General features: G+C 40.3%; 1 protein-coding gene across 1 annotated transcript in view; it reads right to left on the minus strand.

Annotated features, from left to right (window-relative positions):
* Positions 1 to 20,412, minus strand: part of ogfod3 (2-oxoglutarate and iron dependent oxygenase domain containing 3) — a 94,301-nt gene that overhangs the window by 2,108 nt on the left and 71,781 nt on the right. The window lies entirely within an intron of this gene.

Below are 20,412 nucleotides of genomic sequence, written 5' to 3' on the forward strand. Positions count from 1 at the left end.
CATTAAAACAGCAACTACACTTCAGAAGTACTTCATTGGCAGCAAAGCGTCTTGGGATGTCCTGAGGTTGTGAAAGACATCATCCTTTTCCAGTCGAGTAACTGTCCGGTTATTGCCTCAATGTAAATGTGGTTTTATGAAGAGACCTCTGCATTTTTAGTCAGTGAAAAAAATTGTAGACAGAATTATCAATGGATTAACATAGGAAATTGAATATCACTTTCTTACTGTATTTTGGTTCTAGCTGTACAGTCATTAAATGTTTGAAAACATTTAAAACTTCCATTCTGCACCGCTAAACATTAACAGCTTTGTAGTAAAGCATGCACACACCCATGATGCACTGCACTGATGACTATCTTCAGTAAATAAATGATGCTTATTATACATACAGAACTTCTTGTTTTCTTTAGGCAGTTGTTAAAGGTTTATGGATGATGTTTTTTAAAAACATCTGAGTAATGATTTTATAGATGACAGAAGATTAGACCACTAAAAGAGATGTGGTCAGTGCTGGAATGTATAACAATGATCTCACTGCTGACATGGACAGCTAACAGCAAACTGGCAGCACAATTGCTATTTACTTTAAATAATCATTGAAAAAAGGTAATTCTCAAATTTCCATGAGCTCATACTCGTATAATACTTTCAATCTGTCTGCAATACTGAGATATGTGGGAAGTAGTAAATATAATCAGAAAGTACAAAATGACAAATCGACAGATAAAATATTAATTTCTTTGGACAGTAATAGAAGATAAAACCAAAGTTCAAACTCCTCCTCCAAAACTCTTATTCTGGTTCTTGAAGTTTAATGTTGTCAATTTTTGCATAACTTTTAGTCAGTAAAAAGATCCTGAATTTCTGAAATTACAAAAATTTAGCAAGATTTTCTCAAAGCACAATACCAAATACTGATGTTAAAAAAGTTATTTATTGATCAGTAACCTTTGAATGTAAACGGTATCCATACTATAAAACTTCATATCAAAATCATTGTGCATCACTATCGAGACATTTGGTTCAGTAAAACTATTTGCTTTTGGTGAAAAGTGTTTAAAAAGTTAATTTGATCCATTTTCTTGTTGAATTTCTACACAGACATAGTAGACTGCTCAAATGAATCTTGCATTAATTCTTCAATCTGTTAATTTAACCTTGTTTGAAATTTTAAATGTACGGAAGTCTAAATAATCCAAGCATCTCAACTGAAAAGTTAGCATATGCTTGCAAGGGCAGTTTTGCCTGGTTACATAGTAAAGGTAGAAAAATCCAATTTGACAGCATATCCTAGACGTCCGTATGAAAATGAAAGACAGGAAAAGACCAGCTGGTCCATCGAGCCTGTCCTCATCTGTCATGGTCTATCATGGTATAACTTCTGCACACCATCATCCCCATCCACACCCTCTCCCTCCTTCATCGACCAGTTTCAAATGCCAGATCTATATGTGTTTTATTGTTAGTGATATACTACGTATGCTGTTCTCAGAATAAAATACATTCCAACAGTACACACCGGTTCAGAGCAGTTATTGGTCTGTTTATTTAGTTGAATATGCAAAATGAAATTATTTTAAACTGCCATGTTTCTCACTTACATCTCTAGCTGTAAGCACTGATATGACCTAGAAACAGCTTGGCTACTTTATTAATTTAATGTTAAATGGCAATGGCAGAGTGCATCTGGGGAACTGCTGTCAAGGAATTTAAGGCATTTCTCAAAAATAATTACACAAGTAAACAGCTTCTGACAATTCTGATGAATGATTTTAACTGTACTTTGTGTTACTATTATGCTCATGGTGACCATGGAGCCTTAATATAATTTTGAAATGACTATTTTCAACAAAGCAAGTGTTGTAAAACTCCTTCAGCAATTAATGCACAAATTATTTACTTTATCATGCACGTACTTATATAAATCTGAATTCATGTCAGAGGAATAATTATCATGAGTACACACAGCAGAGCAGTTAATTGCCCACTTTTAGATGTGCTTTTTTTTTTAGTTGTGCTTTTTTTCAGTTTGATTGAAGTTCACTTCCATATATCATGTATTAGTGAGGCAGTCTAAGTGGATGGCCTGCCCCTTTCGGAAATGTTTATCCGACACCAGATATTTATCTTGCTAAGACCTTCACCTAATTCATTCCAACCCCCTTCACAAAATGTAGTCTTTTAGCCAAGGTAATACAAGGTTATGTCAGGAGATCGAAGATGAAGAGTTTAAGGGCCTCCCGCATTATCAATTCCCTCACCAAGAGGAAGAACATGCAAACTGTCCCCAGCTCTATACCAATAGGTGTATGACAACGGCACAGGTGGATTTTTCTTCTCTTCTGGAAAGTGCCTCATCCAACTTTTCCTGGCTAAGATCAGGTACTCATTGGATCGGAAATTATTGATCTAAGGCTGCATCCTACCAGTCTCAATGCAAACTGCACAACATCCTGAATATTACTGGCTCTTTTGTCTCGTTGCAGCCTCATTTTCAACCTTCCTTGAACATTTGACAGGATTTATGATTCTTGGAAAAGGATTAGAATAACCAGTTACAGATTGGGTCAGGTCATCTTGTAATCAAGAGACTTTGATTTGATATACACTGAAAACTGTCATCACATCGCACCAGAACTCACATTTCCTTTATTAAGATTAATTACTGAGTTCATAATCCTGTCCCCCCAAAAAATGCTTACCTCATTTGGGAAAGAAATTCAAGTACAATTCTTGCCAATAACAATGGAAAAAACCTGTAAACTTGAAGAGAAAGGGACATGTGCAGAACAAGGATCGCTTAAAGGTATAAGCATTCCTTATGATCGATTTCTTGCCCATGGTAAAGTATCTAAAGAATAAGAAACCTAGGCAAATGATACTTACACCAAAACCTTATAGAAAAGTCAGTGCACTTGAGGCATTTTTTAAAGAAACAGAAAACCAGCTTTCTTATGAATCTATTTTGATCATTTAATACTTTCTTTAATGATCTCAAGTAATCAAATACAACCTTGATCACAGTCATAAACATAACGTAGTGACACGGTGTTGTTAAAATATTGAATCTATATCTATTTACTTCAACGTACTTTCATCATAGATGTTGGAAGAAACACACAAGTGTCTCATAGTAGTTCATCAGAAAACCTCTCACTGCCACCTAGTGTTATTGTACAATTAAGTTTACTGATCTACATTGTTTTTCTGAACAAAGGATCATATAGTACAATTTTAAAAATAAGAAACACAATTACATGATATGAAATAATGTAAATGTTTATATTTATGAATGACATGGCTGCATCATATTGTGGATAGCAGCGTTATTTGCATTAATAGAACAATGGGATGGTAAATCAACCCAATGTAATTTTGCACACAGCTTCTGAAAAGTTATATTTTATAATTGAATGCGATTTGCATTTGTGTGACTGTGGTGCGGTTTTAAACAGAGCATAATTTAAATTACAAAACATATTTTATGACTTGAACCAATGTTTAGATTTTGAAACATTTTTGCTGCTTTCTTGAGTGACCAGTTATAGAAATGGCAAATTGGATTTGATGGTTTTCTTTTTTTCCCAGGCTGCGACTGCACAGAACCTGCTTTGCCTTGTAGGGGAAAAAAAACAAAGTATCAGGAGCATGAGGCATCCAGACACATATGGCACTACTTAAAAAAAAATGTGGCGGCTTGTGGGGACCAATTGTGTAATTCTTCCTGGAAAAGGCACTTTTTCACAGATGCTATAAATTGGATTTTTTTGGCTGTAAGTTCATCAGTTATTTGTACCAGTTCCCAGTCAAGAACCAATGCACTTACAAGATACAATCCTGCGGCTGTTTGAAGTGGTGACAGCTACCTGCAGCAATGGGTGCTCTGCGAGCTTTTACCTGCTGGAACATCTGTGCTGATCGCAAAAGTACATTCCAATTTACAAAGGTTGATGGGAAAGTTGGGGGGGGGGGGGAAGAGGAGGAGGAGGAGGAGATGGAAATACCATCTCTAATAGCATTCCAGCAGCCAAACAGGTGCATTTCAAAATAAAACCCTAAGGTGGAGATTTGGCATATCTACAGTTTGTGCAATATTATTTAAAAACAACAAACAACTTTGCCAATACCAAGCTTGTGTAATTCATGCAATATATTAATGAGACGTCATCTGAAAGTTAATTAAAAGGCATTTTAAAAATGAAAGCAATGTTTTACTGTCAAAATGACCAACAAGCACTACATTTGAGCACGGGCAGATGCAGCTCTGTTACAATATTTATGTCAAATATATTTCATTATATAAAACAAAAATTAATCATTTACGTTCTTATCTTGGATTTCATGAATGAATGAAAGCCAGATGCAGCTTTGAATAAACAGCCCAATGCAAATTTTCAGTCATTATGAAATTGACCTTTGGACTTCCTACTTTGTTTGGATATTAAGTAATTGCTGATCATTGCCCATCCACTGTGAAAATTGACAAGAGTAGGCAACCAGTTTGGGAAATGAGGCTTAGTGTGACTCTCCCTTTCCAATACTGTACAGCTGTGACTAGAATTAATTAATTGCATCTACATCCCTTTCTATTTGGAAGTGGTGTGAAAGATAACTTTACACTTCACATTGTGTGTTCACAGTTTACAGGCAGGGAAATAGATGGCTAAGGAATACAAAGCCAGTTCAGCAAAAGAGTGTTCTACTCTGTCACATGAAGAAAAAGGATAGAGGAAGAATGCTTCTATCCAATACACTGAAAAGAGGAGACATTGGCCTCGAATTTACTGTGAGACTAACAGTGAGACTAACAGTGAGACTAACAGTGAGACTAACAGTGCTCATCGTTATTTACATGCAGCAACTCAAGGCGAGGGCAGATGTGCAGTTAAACGTAAAAATCCAGGAGGTACTGTCCGAGATGCGCTGCCCCTCCATCAGCTTCACGAAAACAGCATCTCGCTGTCTGACTCACCATTCAAATGCATTGAACGGCATCAAGTTCATGTACTTATGTGATAGATGCAGACTAAACTCGCCACAAATAGTTAGGGCTTGTCCATTCCAGTCTAAGCACACTTTTAATGACGTGATAAGTCTTAATTACTGCTAAACAGCCTCTCTGGCACTGATAATTAACTTTTACAAGTGTGGGGGCTCATTCCTTCAGATTTTAATCTTTGTTGGAGATTTTAAAAAATGTAATGTTTTTTGTTTACTTTTTCTTTTTCTCTTTTCTCTCTCTTAATCCAATCTTTCTTTCCCTCTCTTTATTGCGCTTTCTGTACCTGATTTGACATTGAATTCACTATTCTAACTTACAATTCCTGGTTCTGGCTCTACGCTGTGCATTAATGATTCTTCAATCTGATTGGTTAAGGAGATGCACAGTTGCTTACCCTGTTCACACAGGTCCCAGATGCCCTGTAGAGGGCGCTGTGCTATTTGGATCTATAACATAGTAAATTCCAGGGCAAAGGCTCCTGGAGAGTATATGGGCAAGAGCCGCTCACAATAAATTCTGGCCCAATGTAGGTTTCCAGGGAGCATCCAACCCAGAAATCATTTTATTTCAAGGGTTCAGTGAAATAACCTAACCTACACCCATCTCAGCATCACATTACAAAACTCCTTTCTCCCCCTTCCAGAACTACTTGGCGTAACCCTTTCTACCCCTCTCGGGACCAATCGGAAGAACTGGAAGAAGCAATGAGGTAGCTTAAGGTGTGCCAAGACATTTCACTGCATTAATTGGTGTCATTAATTAATTTTTGATAGAAATGAAAAACAGCAATCAATGTACTGCTAAGAAAATTGTTTTCATGATTTTCTCTTTCATGACTTATGTCTGCTCTCTTCAGCATATCTGCTGGATGCAGGCATTCTCCTCCCCCTCTGTATATTGGCAGAGTGCCTTACAGTTCTGAGGAGGGACTGCCTCATTTACCATTTACTATGTCAGTCCTCAAGATGAGTATATGTTTGAACATTAAAAAAAAACACCAAGGTGCAAAATTCTAATTACTAGCACTTCAGGTGGCATATCATTTAATTAACAGAGGTTTTATATGCTGATTGATATGTATGAAGCAGCTCCCAATACCCTGCAGGAAAAGCTACTTGCTGCACATTGCTGTTGGTACCTGGAGGCCGAAGTCACTCACTTGCACTGGTAAAAATCATCAAAGAGAAATGCATGAAAACAATTTTGAAAGCAGTATATTCATTGTTTTTTTTTAAAAAAACTTGAATTGATATAAAATTCACTCCTTTATAATTGATGCAGTGAAATGACCTGACAAATTGGAAATCACGACAGCTCACAGCCTGCCAGAGTTCTGCTCTTTTCCAGAGCACAGATTAATATAAGATGTCAGCGTTAAACGATCAATTTTACACAATGGTGACTGCTCAACAATATAAGTGTGTCTGACTTCTTACTTTTCTAAAGATAAGCTAAAACAATCTTTTGTACATGACAAAAACAAAAACAGAAAATGCTGGAAACAGCAGGTCAGGCAGCATCTGTGTGGACATCTGAATAGCTAATGGCCCAGATTTTGCTGTCGAAATAACGGTGAGACTAATGGTGCTCACTGTTATCTTTGTACAAATGCTACAGCAACTTCAGACGAGGGGCAGATGTGCGGTTAAACTCAAAAATCCAAAAGTTGCTGTATTTGCGCAGTAGATACGAACTAAGCTCGCCAGAGAAAGATAAGTCTTGTCCATTCTCGTCTAAGTACCCTTTTAATTACATGATAATAGTTAATTGCTGCCAATCAACCTCTCTGGCACTGAAAATTAAATTACAAGTGTGGAGTCTCATTCCTTCAAGTTTTAATTGTTGGAGATTTTAAAAAGTTAAATTTTAAATTAAATTTTTTTTTACTAATCCTTTCTGTCTTTTTTTCTCTCTCTCTTAATCCAATCTTTCTTTCTCTTTCTTTACCTGATTTGACATTGAATTCACCCATTTTAATTTACGCTTCCTTCTCGGTCTTTGTGCTGTTAATTTCACATTCTTCGATCTGATTGGTTTAGGAGATACACAGTTACTTGCCCAGTTCACTCAGGTCCCAGATGCCCTGTTGCCCTCGCTGCGACGTTATCAGCTCGCCCATTCAGCAACTTGCCGTGCAAAAAAATGTTAAAACCTAAACGTGCAAGGGCAGACGCCATTAGAAGCCCTGCTACAGGAAGATCTGGGCAAATGTTTGAGGCGTGCGCCCTTTGTCAAAATGTTAACTTCTTTGCTCCCTCCACTGATTCTGCCTGGCCTGCAGAGTGTTTCCAGCATTCTCGATTTCTCTTTCCGATTTCCAGAATTTGCAGTTATTTGTTTTGGAAATGACACTTGGTTTAAGTTGTTAACATAAATGCAGATAGGAAATGGGTATTTGTTTTGTTATTTTGATTAATATTGTCTGTGCTTATAATTGATGTAAATTATATATTTCTCATTTTAAAAAAATCTGTCTTACATGAAATTAATGGGTTTATAAGATGCAACACTAAATTTCTATAAATATAAAAAATATTAGTGAAAAACCTCACTGGTTATTGACTACAGTTCTGAAAATACATATTGCCTCTGTCATATACAATTAGCAAAAATAATCCTATACTTTTCCAATGCTAAGTATTGTAAAACAGAATTAAATACAAAGCACAGGAATTGTTTATGTTATTGTTCTTAGTTGTTATTTTGATGCTGAAACCTTCCTTTTGTATTTTTAAATTGAAGAAGCTGTGATATATCAGTTTCATTGAGAATGGAACTCTTCCCATTTTAGGCAGCCAGTGTAGCATTAACCACTGCCAGGTCAGGTACAGCACAGCTAAATGCAGAGAAAAGCTCCCACTACTTTGTCCCAACAACGTGCCACAGCACCAACCTCAGCAAAGCACCCCCTACTGCACCAGTGTGACATGTTTTCCACACCAGCTATCCAGTGGCCTCTTGAGTCAGATTGCCAATTAGTACCAAATTCAGGACAGTTGTATGCTATCAACACCAGACTAAGACAGTCCAAAGTCATTTCACATGGGATCCTTACAGCCAGCTGAGAGAGGAATCCTGTCACTCTGGGCTGCAATTGAACCCAAGTTCCAGGGGTGAAGAGTTACTTACCCTTCATTTTTTTCATCATTTCGGATGATGTAATCGACTTTATTCTTATGCAACTAATTCCAAACTTGAAAGTAAAGATTATTTGACAAAGAATAGTTAGGCCTTTCTGGAGGTTGTTTTCTTGAAACATTTTGATTTAAAAGGGCAGAAAGACCCATTCCTCTGCTCCCTTCCCGACAGGAAGGAATCCAGTCATATAAGTGTAGTGGTTCAGTTATTATAATAAATGTATCTGACTAATAATCTCTACAATACTAACTTGAAACTCTGCAATATGTTTCATGCTGTATTATGTTGGCATTTATTTCTTACCTTACATTGTCAGTCACCATCTTACTGCTTCTTCCCAACTTTTTCATTAATATGGCATTAGTATTCCTAAAATATCCACTTAAGATGCAGCTGGAGGTCCTAAATACTGTTATTAAATAATTCACCATATGAATGAACTTTCACATAGTGTGTCACTATTAAAAACTTTTCAAAAAATATATACTTATCTTGCAGGTTCCATCCATCATTTTCTCCCTTAATGTACAAGGTATGGAAATAGTTTATTCATGCATTTGCTTGGCAATCCCAGTATAATGTACAGAAGTAAAGCAGGTCCTTCCTCTTCTTGTCAAAAGGTACCATTATCACCTTGATCTTTCAAGTTCAGTTAAAACAATTTATAAAGAAATGTATTCACTCGACCACAACAGTTATTTCAAATTCACTCCACATTAATCTGATGTTATTCAATCTGGAGTGTTATGTGACAGAACAACAAGCCATGACTTACATTAGCATCCTATTTATAGCAGCTTCCCTAAGGCAATTGTTACAAAGATAAATGGGTGTCAATCACTGAAAATTACTTTGCAGGCCCTGACTTAAATGACAAAGGCCATGAGTATTTAATGCATTCAAATGTCTGTATCATTTCCAACAAATAATAATTTGAAAAAAAAAATCTAACATTTTTGGTTAATTAAAAAGTGAAGTCTTCCCCTCCCCCCCTTATTCTTCCATTAATGTAATTTTACTGAAACTTCTACCTGCTGCTCTGCACGATCCATCAATTTACATGCAGACAGGCTCACTTGTCCTCCACTTATCACCAAATGGCCATCTACTACCTGACCTATTGGTCTATAGCAGATTGAACAAACACACCAATGCCACAAAGCTGCATATCATCTCAGCACTATCCAGCAATCTAACAGGGATTAGTTGCAACCTCATCAAGGATGAGGACTTAAAACCAAAAGGGAAATATTTTTTGTAGTCTCATTATGGCTGAACATACAAAATGACAATGTAGTTATGCAGAAGGATATTCAATGCTTTGGAATATGCACCTACTTATTATTTTAGGGGATAAACCACCAAAAACTAGAAATTATTCAAACTGGGTGGAAAAAATAATAATCACCCAATCCAGCTCCAATTGATTTCAATTGCTCCCTGCTATGTTCTATGGAGATTCGTCCAATGTTCGTTATTTTTCTGTTCTGGTCCACTTTTCCTGCAGCATTCGCAGCAAATTCAAATACAGCTTCCAGTGTGAATCAGTCGTGCCTTTTGTTCTTTTCTCCCCCCAGAAATATCACACCACATAGAAGACAGACAGGCTCTTTTCAGTAATGAAAAAAATGCTGACACAAGATGCCACTTTGCAGTGGAAGAAGGCCAATCTTCTGAAACTATGTCTTCTTTTTCCCCAACTAGAACTGTTTTAGCTGGTGGCTTCAAAATGAACAAAAGCATAGCTCAGTTGGTGGCATTCTTGCCTCTGAATCAGAAGGTTATGGACATGAACAAGATTTAATCTTAGCTGAAACACCAGTGCCTTACTGATGGAATGCTGCACTGTTGGAGATGCTGTCTTTTGGATGAGACGTTAAACAGAGAGTCTGTCTTCCTGTTACAGTGGATCAGATGGACTTAAAAGTCCCAAGGAACTCTTTTTAAAAAAAGATAGGGAATTCTCCTGGTGCCTTGGCTGACATTCCCCTCAACCGACACTGCCAAAAAAAAATTAACTGTCTATTCACCCGATTGCTATTTAGTGGATTTTTGTTTGTAAAATGGCTGCCAAGTTTATTTACAAAACAGCACTCATTGCATTTCAAAATAATTAATTGCATGTGAAGCACTTTGAAATATTTCTGAGAGATGTGCTAAATTGCTAAATAAATGCCAGTCTTTATTTCTTAAAAGGAATTCGTAAAGTACAGATCACAAGAGAATGAGAGACTGGGGATCAGGGAGCTGAGGGCTCGAGATAAACTTTGGGAGAGATAATGAGAGATGGTATAGACTAAAAAGTAGAGAGTAGGAGACTGGGGAAAGAAAGACTAGGAGAGAGAGAGAAAAACAAAGAGAAAGCAAAGAATCTCTCAAGTCCATAAATGGAAAAGCAAATGGGGCAAGAAAAAATATTGCTGAATAAATCAGCAATTACATTCTGGTCTGTTTAAGGAACAGGGAAAGTGATCTTTTCTCACGTATCCCTGTTATCGGTTCCAAGTTAGATTAATTCTGCAGCCTTAAGCTAGATGACAGTGAACTACTCTGCAGCACATACACCCCATCGCCCTTTGAACACAACAGCATTGATGCTGAATGTTAAACTATATTTCACATTTTTTTTTGGGGGGGGGGCAAAACTTATTGCAGAACACTGTAAATCAAGAAATGTTGTATGACATAATTTATTACCAGAACTGTATTTGATAACTAGAATTAAAAAATTATTGAAGTTCATTTTAGCAAATGTCAAACAATCATAGCTTCATTTTATATTTTAACAAAGAAACAAAACTTAATTTTTCCACTCCTAACTGGTAAATATCAGGAATTTATCAAAGAAACTTTTAATCACTAAAGAGTGGGTAAAACATTAGAAGCGTTGCATTTGCAGTGGTATTATGGTGCTGAAAATAACAGCAACATACTTTAAAAGTTTTGTGCTGATTTAATTTACATCATGCACACAAAAACCTGGCACTACACCACCAAATGGTTAGAAAATATAAAAAATGCTCAAGCTACACAAGTCAATTTTTATTCTACGTAAAGTTCTCTCCTCCCCATCCAAAAAAAAAGTGAGGACAGGGTACAGCCAGGACAGGACTGGCCCACAGCTCACACAAGCTCTCTGCTGCCTGCCAAAGGATGATTTCAGCTTCTTGGCATATCTTACATAACGGCAGCATAAGTTTATTTATTTCAATGAATATGGATCTCATGGACATAACTGCTTTACCATCACTACAGTTCAATCTCCCATTGATATTCCCTTGTAACATGCACACATTTCGAATGGTCACTGTCTAATATCATCCTTCCGAATGTTGAAATAATGGCTCGAAATGGTCACTAAAGAGTCCAAGTGAGCAACAAAATAAACCAGGAAAGTCTGGTCTGGTAATGTTTGCAAGTTTTAAATATCCCATGCTGACTATCCCAGTTTTAATTTAAAAACAAGACGCAGCACTATTTAAAACAAAATAATGGCTATAACAATGGTGCGACAATATTTTTGTCACTTTTTGGTTTGCATTGGAGAGAATGGAACTGAACTCAAACCATAATAAATGGACTATCCAGTATGAAATTAGGGTGACCAATGTGGCAGCTAAACAATTACCTTCTGTTAATTCATTAAAAATAGGGGAACAGTAACATAGTGGTTATGTTACATAGTGGTTACTGGACCAGTAATCCAGAGGCCTAGACTAATGATCCAGAGAACGTAGGTTCAAATTTCATCATTGCAGTTTGAGAATATGAATTCAATTTAAAAAAATCTAGAAATAAAAAGCTGCTATTAGTAAAAGTGTCCATGAAGCTTTCGGACTGTTGTAAAAACCAACTGGCTCACTAATGTCCTTTAGGGAAGGAAACCTGCCGTCTTTACCCAGTGTAGACCATATGTGACTCCAGTCCTACACCTATGTAGTTGACTTTTAACTGCCCTCTTATGTGGCCTGGCAAACCACTCAGTTGTATCAAAGCGCTACTAACACAGATTGAAAGATTGAAGAATAAGGCCCACCTTTGCAGGGAATAGCTATAACAATGGTGCAACAATATATTTTGTCACATTTTAGTTTGCATTGGATAGAATGGAACTAAACTCAAACCATCTTCGCAGGGAAACTAGGGATGGGCAACAAATTCTGGCCTTGCCAGCGACATCCACTTCCCGAGAATGAAAAAAAGCTCCATGTTTTAATGGGTTTGTAAACTATGGTTCTTACTGATCATAAACAGTGCTTTGGATAGTTCTCCTGCTATGATGAACACATAACTATTCAAATAATTTCTGAGAAGTATGGAAAATAGTTAAGAAAATTCTTGTGCAACTGTCAAAAAATCTATTTTAATGTTACAGCTATTGAATATTTTTGAAGATATAATATGCTACCAGAGGATTCATTGTAGTTCTATTACATAAGATCCTTGGTACCACAGCATTCCTTCAAAAAGATGCACATCAGAGTCAGAGACTAACTGAAGAGACTCTACAACTAAAAATTCCTGTGCACTGTAGTTATAGGAACAAGCAAAATCTACAGCACCTCTCTCCCAGCCTTGCTTCAGCTTTTCAGACACAAGAGAGTTTCAAGTATACAAGAGGGGACAAAAAGCTCAGAATGAAAAGAAGAATGAACCAAGAAAAAAACTGACACAAAAGTGTTGCAAACAGAGAGGAAGAAGTACAGAAACAGAGCCACAGAAAGGGAAAACAAATACAAATGAGGGACAGAAAAAAAACACAAGATGGGAAGAAATGCAAAATAAAAAACACAAAAAACACAAGAAATTAAACCAAATAATAAAGATGAAAGAAACTGAACACAAAGAAAGATAGAATAAGATTAGGATGAAAAGGAGAGTGAGGAAAAGAAGATGAAAGAAAATGGAATTGTAAAAATAAAATGACAACTGTAAACTGAAGTGAACGTGGAAACCCATGGAAAATAAATTAAAATGACAAAAGCTGCAGGCTACAAAACTGCTGCCGGAGCTCGTCGCTGCATTACAAGCTTTGAATTCAGATTTCTTAACATATTGCATATAGGACAACAGAAAATCTGTGTTGAGTTACAGGACAATAACATGTCCAGGGTTGAGATGATGTCGCAAGCCCTGATAATAAACCTCGAGCAGTTTATTATCTCAACTCAAAGCTGTGAAACTGCCTTGGAATACGCCACATAGTTTGCTAATCTGTGTAAAACATGAAAATTTAGCAAACTACTATGATACTCTGTTTATGTTTCTTTGTTGTGCGGGAAGAGGATGGATCAGGTTTCCACAATGCAACTGTGATTTCACAAGCAGTGATATCACACTACATGATCGAACAAGCAGTGACAGAGATTTATTTTACCAACTATAATACCAGGAATTTCAAAGCTTTTAAATATCAGACAACTAGTGGATAGCCCATGGCGTTGCCTGGAGATAAGGCTAAGTGGGCCACTGCCCCTCCCTGCTTCCTTCTCTCCTTCCTCTAGCCTTTATGATCACCCTATCTCCCTCCTCCTTCAAACTCTGCTCTGACTGGGTTTACCATACTGGAGTCACCGTTTGCAGCAGTGTAGCTTCTGGGCTCCAGCCCCACTACAATATCCCTATACTGCAGCCCACAATCCTGCTCTACCTTCTCCCCAATCTCTTAACACTGCTGCACCTTCCCCCTCACCCCCACTTTCCACCTTGCTCCCCCCGACCTCTAAATTTCTTATGCCTTCCCTCCCCCAGTCTCTAACCCTGTTATACTTTTCTCCTTTCCCCTCCCCGCCACCTCAATCTACCTTCCTCCTCTGGTCTTAGTATTGCCGTCCTCCCTCAACATGAGTCCAATTATCCTGTGCCCTCTAACTCTGCTTGACTTGAGTACTCCACTTAGCCCATACTACCAAACCCAGGCTGCCCCACTGCAGTACCAAAACACTCCAGGACCCCCAGCCCCAGTTCTGGTAAAGCCCAGGACCATCCCCATCCTACAATGCTGTCAAAATCCATGACTGCTCCCAGTGCTAACAAAGCACAGGACTGTTCCCAAATATAGCTAACACCCACCGCCCCCCCCACCCGGACCCACACCTCCCCTTCCCCAGTACTGCCAGATATCTACCTCCAATTAGTGTATCTTGCATACCACCTTGCTGTGAATTCTCAACTTTAAAATGGCCATGGATAAAAATTAAATACATAGATAAAGGGATATATATCTAGTATATGGAAAAACACAGAAAAAAATAATTTTCACAGAATAATGGACAGGATTGTGGAATTTATTCCCAAAGCACTAAGAAAAATTCCTGAAAACCATTGAATTAAAATGGAATTTGACTTGTTCAGTCACTGTAAGTCAGTGGACTTGATGTTATGCCCTACATGGTACAAACAGCCCTATTATTATAAAACAGTGAATCTTTTGACTCGCTGCGAGCAATGCCACTGGAGATCAATTAATTAATACAATATGCAGACTGGATAAATACATGGTTATGAGTGCAAACATAATAAAAATACATCGATTCAGACAACTCATCTCCAAAAAAGTTCCTCCCCTACCCCCAGAGAAACAAATAAGCATTCAGCAAGCCGACTAAACATTTCTGATATTTATGAAGAGCAGGAGGTGGCATAATTGCTCACTTCTGATAATCAAATTTGAAATTCTAAAGAGCTGTCTTGCTATGTCCTAAAAACTGCAAAAGCAGGTGTTCTTTCAAGCACAACATAAATTCTTATTTAGGAGTGAAACAACATTTGGCAATCTAAGAGGATTTAACCAAAATAGCACCAGCTAAAAATCTAGGGTACATTACCAGAATACTGACTGGTCATGGAATCTTGCATAATATAACTTTATGTAGCGAATTCACTCTTAAAGGTTAGAATTCGAGTTTCTTTCTTCATTTGTTATATGCCACATATCATAAGCACCTGTCCCATAGTTGTACCTCTCACAGAAAATGTAGCGTTCTCTGACTGGGCAAGCACCTCTATATACTTAGTGCGTGATTACTGATGATTGCTTTACAGACTACTCAAACTAACTGCCTCACTTGTAATCTTGTAATGTCATCAGCCTAAAACTGGCCAAGGGAATATGAATGCTTACTGAATATCAATCAAAGAATGCATTTGCCGGCTTGGTCAACTTTTACTCGATAGACAATGCAAAGGTGTGGTGAAAAAAAAGGAGAAATGACCAACTGGGGCACTGAAACACTAAAATAGGCAGTTTATTATGTTACAGGTCAGCTATTAGAAGTAGCATACATTTCTTTACATTTGTAACATACAGATTTTGAAGTAATAAAAGTTTTTATTGAAACCTTTACTGTGCAGGAGACCAATTTAAACCTAATTTTAAAAGAAGCAAGCCTACGAGGACTGGCCATCAACATCCTATTGTGGCTACAGATACCAATTTCGGATTAGTTAGAAAGGTAAAATTAGCCCAGTGGGGGCAGCAAGTGAACTAATTTTATATTCATAACTTAATGCCATCTAATCACATTCCTACCTCGAGGTTGTGAAGAGCTGGTCTCTTAATCATGCAGCTCCAGTAAATATCATGATCTCTCAAAATAATTTTATCATGATTAAATGCATTTTAATATTAACAATGAATGGGATTTGATTATTACAGCACTTCCTTATATTTATTTCAAATCTGCAGTAAAAAACAAGTTCCAGTAAGGTTGAAGCTTAGCATACATTTGCCTCATGGACAACATTTAAAGATTAACTTTATATATCAGTCAAAACATACCCTTAAAACTTAACATCTCTCCAATTTCTGTGGTCAGAAGTTATTTAATGATTCCTCTTTAACCTGCTGCTCCTGCTAAATCCTCAGCTTCTAATCCCCCATAAGTATTTGGCTTTACAGCTAAATGTCAACTAGTGTGATGCTGTACTTCTTGAAACTCCCAGGAAGCAATATGATGCAGGTTCATTTGTTTACACAAATAGCCCTTTCTTTTCAGGGGACCATAGACCAGTTAGCTTAACGTCAGGTATAGGAAAGATATTGGAATCTTTACTCAAGGATGTAATAGAAAAACACCTAGAAACCAAAAATATAAAGAACAGTCAGCACAAATTTCAAAAGGGAAGGTCAAGCTTGATCAACCTTATTGAATTCTTTGAAGAAGTAACAGAAAGAGTAGACAAGGGTATTGCAGTGGATGTGATATACATGGATTTTCAAAAGGCCTTCGATAAGGTACTGCTAAGTAAACTCGTGACAATGGCCAGAGCCTGTGGAGTCAAAGGACAAGTAGCAGAATGGATAGCAAACCGGCTACAAAACAGAATACAGAGATGGGGGTTAAAGGTAGTTACTCACGCGGAAGGTGGGAAGTGGTGTTCCACAGGGATCGGTGCTGGGACCATTGTTGTTCACTATTTACATAAATGATTTGGACTCGGGAATCGAAAGTACAATTTCAAAATTTGCAGATAACACCAAATTGAGGTGTATAGTTATTACTGAGGAAGACTGCGACAAAATACAAGAAGACATTAATAAACTTGCAGAATGGGCGTGTAATTAGCAAATGAATTTCAATATAGATAAATGTGAAGTGGTACATTTTGGTAGGAATAATAAGGAGGCCATATATTGCTTGGAAAATAAGAATCTAAATGGGGTAGAAGAGCAAAGGGGTCTCGGGGTACAAATACACAAATCACTAAAAGTAGCGACGCAGGTTACTAGGGCCATAAAAAAGGCAAACAAAGTACTGGGGTTCATTTCTTGAGGGATAGAATCAAAAAGTTGAGAAGTTATGTTAAACTTGAATAGAACTTTGGTTGGACCACACTTGGAATACTGTGCACAGTTCTGGGGGCCGATTTTCAGATGGCCGACCAGGTGCGTTGAGGGCGGGGGTGCTCGTAAAATGGGGGAATCCTGGATCGGGTCCGGAGCCCGGCTCCAACCTGCTCACTTCCAGGTACTCCAATGATACGTTCAGGTGCGCGCGCAGCTCCCGCATGCGGGACTCCCACCGGCAATTAAAGCCGGTGGGATGACAATTCACATACTTATTTAGATAGTTGAGGTCCTTGACAGACCTCATTGACAGGAAATTTTGGCAGGGGTGAAATTTTCAAGTATCTTCAGCGTGTTTCCCGTGCTGTGGGAAACACACCCTGTTGGAGCAGACGTGTTTCAGCCAGCAGCCAGTGGGAGATGCAAAGGATTATTTGACAGGTGGGGGGGAAAACCTCATTTATTGCAGCAGGGCACTCTGTCACTTCAGACAAAGTTTTGGTTGCAACACCTTTGTCTTTCCACTCAAAATTACTAATTTGTACCCTGAACTCTGCTGTGCAAACACATTTACCTACTTTGCGGACCCCCTCAAGCTCACAACATCAGGATGGGGGGCACCATAGCTGCATTCATCACTTCATTCGAGGACGGGCAACATCACCAGCCTCGCCAGGCACGCCAGGCACGCCGTACACCTCCGCCATGTGGAGCTCCACAACACAGTGCTGCGCCACAGGCACCTGCACAAGAGCACGGAGGGCAACAACAGAGAGAGCAGCATCGCAGGAGGCACTACCCTCGCCACAGGGTCTACAGACTGAGGCTCAGCTTCTTGAACCTCTCGGAGGAGCAGTGCATACGGAGGCGGAGGCTCAGACTCAGTCGCCAGGAAGTCGCAGACATCTGCAGCCTCCTTCATGCCGAGCTGCTCCCGGGTGGGCCGAGCAACATCTTCTTACCTGTCGCTGTCAAAGTCACAAAAGCCCTCAACGTCTTCGCCTCCGGATCGTCCCAGGGTGCCACCGGGGACATCGCCGAGGTCTCTCAGTCGTCTGCACACAAGTGCAATAAGGCAGGTCACCGACGGCTTGTTTTGCAGGGCCTCGCACTATATCAACTTCCCCATGTATGACCTCAGCCAGACGCAGAGGGCAGTGGGATTCCACGCTGGCTTCCCACGGGTGCAGGGTGTAATCGATTGCACCCATATAGCAATACGAGCAACTCCACACAAGCCAGGACTGTTCATCAAGGAAGGGCTATCACTCCATCAATACTCAGGTCATCTGTGACCACCGCAAGAGATTCCTTCAAGTGTGCGCCAGCTGCCACGATTCCTTCATGCTGCGCGAGTTCAACATCCCGCCCCTCTTCCACGCACCCAACACCCGCAAGGGCTGGCTCCTCATGGACAAGGGATACCACCTGCACACATGGCTCATGACACCTCTGAGGAACCCCACCACCGAGCAACAGCATCGATATAACGACAGCCACATCGCTACCAGGTCTACAATAGAGCATGCTATAGGGCTGCTCAAGATGCGCTTCAGGTGCCTTGATCGTTCTGGGGGAGCGCCTCAGTACACACCAGACAGAGTGGGACGCATTATAGTCATCTGTTGTGTCTGCACAACAGAGTGGGGTGCCGCTGGAGGAGGCCCCATCCATATCGAGGAGGGGGAGGAGGCAGAGGAGGAGGAGCAACCCATGGGCTGAACAGCAGTTCACCTGGCTGCTCGCGAGGCCAGGGAGTCACTGATATGTGAACGGTTCTCCTCATATCAGACAGTGTGAAGAGTCCAGTCCTCACCACCTGGACAGAGGAGCAGCGACACCAGCCCCCTACCCCGCCGTCTGCACAAAATAGTCGTGCAACTACACCTACACCCACTGTAGAGTGACCCAGTGGGTGGCATCAAGTGTGGGTGTTCATGGTGAACCTCATGAAAGGGACTTATTGCACAAGCCAGTCAAGAATGGGCAAGATGTGGCAGTAGTGGTGATAATAATAAGATTTATTGTGAGTGGAAAAAAAATCAAATATAAATTAAAAAATGACAAAGCGTCAAACACCCTTGTGCATCCCCTTTGTGCTCTCAAAACCTTCGCCTTACGCTTTCGGCTACTCCTATGTGGTGCTTCCCCTGTGGCTGCAGCAGAGGTAGTGGCAGGTTGCTCGTGCATGCCCTGACCGATTAGATGCTTTGGGCCTACTCCCTCTGGGTTTCGGTGCCCATGAGCGCTCCTCCAAAGACTGCTCCACCTGCACAGGGGCAAACTCGACCACCTGGACAGGAGGCAACATTGCAGGTACTGGTTGAGAGGGGGACAATGGGTGAGATGTGGAAGCGCTCTGAGTGGCGTCCCCACTTCCATGTCCCCTTTCGCCATCATCCCTCTCCTGGGCTAGGCCCACATCACTCCTACCACTCTGCTGGATGACAGTTTGGAGGACATGTGTGAAGCCTTGTAAGGCCAGTGCTAGTGTATCTGCCTGCCTGTTTAAGGCGGCAGAAAGTTGCTCACCCTGAGTCCGAACAGCCGTTGTCAGGGACTCAATGGCCTCTTGTTGAGCCGTGCTTGAGGGAGGCTAGCCTTCCCTCCATCGCAGACATTCCCGCACTTACCTGCGACACTATCTCAGAGATGCCCTCACGTCCCTGTGACAGTATTCCACTCATGCAGGAGTTGGAGTCCTCCATCCTCTGTGCGATTGTGGAGAGTGTGCGTGGCACCTGTTCCAGCACCTCGCAAATGTGCTGCTGCCCCTCGATCATTCTCCTTTTCATGGATGGCCCCCAGGGTTCAGCATCTATGTCCAGCTGAGCAGAGCCTGGAGAAGAATACTCCCATCGAGGCGGACTCTCCACAGCTGCCCCTGCCACCAGTGTCTGCTCGTGCTCACACGTATGTGATGACTCACCAAGTGCCACCCCAACTATGTGACGACAGGGACCCACCAAGGTGTGTGTGTCTGCGCTGGTGGATGGCTCGCTCAGATGTGACGGTGCCCTCTCAGAGGCCGGCAGGTCCTCTGAGGAATCGCCCTCCGCCGTCACGGCAATCGCTGAAGGCCCTGTAAGAGAACAGAAGGCAATATTAAGCATGATGACAGATGTTGAGGTGCTGAAGATGGCAAGGCATGTTAACATCATTTGCTATTGTGAGTGCTGAATGTTAAAGTTCTGTCACCAGCCGTTTCTCAGGTGGCAGTCTCGGCGTTCCCCCATGGACAGGCACTCGAGGGTGTGGCTCAATTCGAGAGCCTCCTGCTCCGCATCAGTGAGGACGACCTGATGTTGCGGCCCCCCTCCGGTCTTCGCCCTCTGGGTTCTCTTTTCCTATAAGGGGAGAAAGTAGAGAGGCATGAGTGAGGGATGGTGACGTGGCTAACCGCTGAATGCATTGGTTTGGGTGAGGCTGACTGTGAAAGAGATGCATCAGAGGGTGAGTATGAGACAGAGCCATGAGATTG

Source organism: Heptranchias perlo, chromosome 23 (assembly GCF_035084215.1).
Source record: "Heptranchias perlo isolate sHepPer1 chromosome 23, sHepPer1.hap1, whole genome shotgun sequence".
In the NCBI taxonomy this organism is placed as follows: Eukaryota; Metazoa; Chordata; class Chondrichthyes; order Hexanchiformes; family Hexanchidae; genus Heptranchias; species Heptranchias perlo.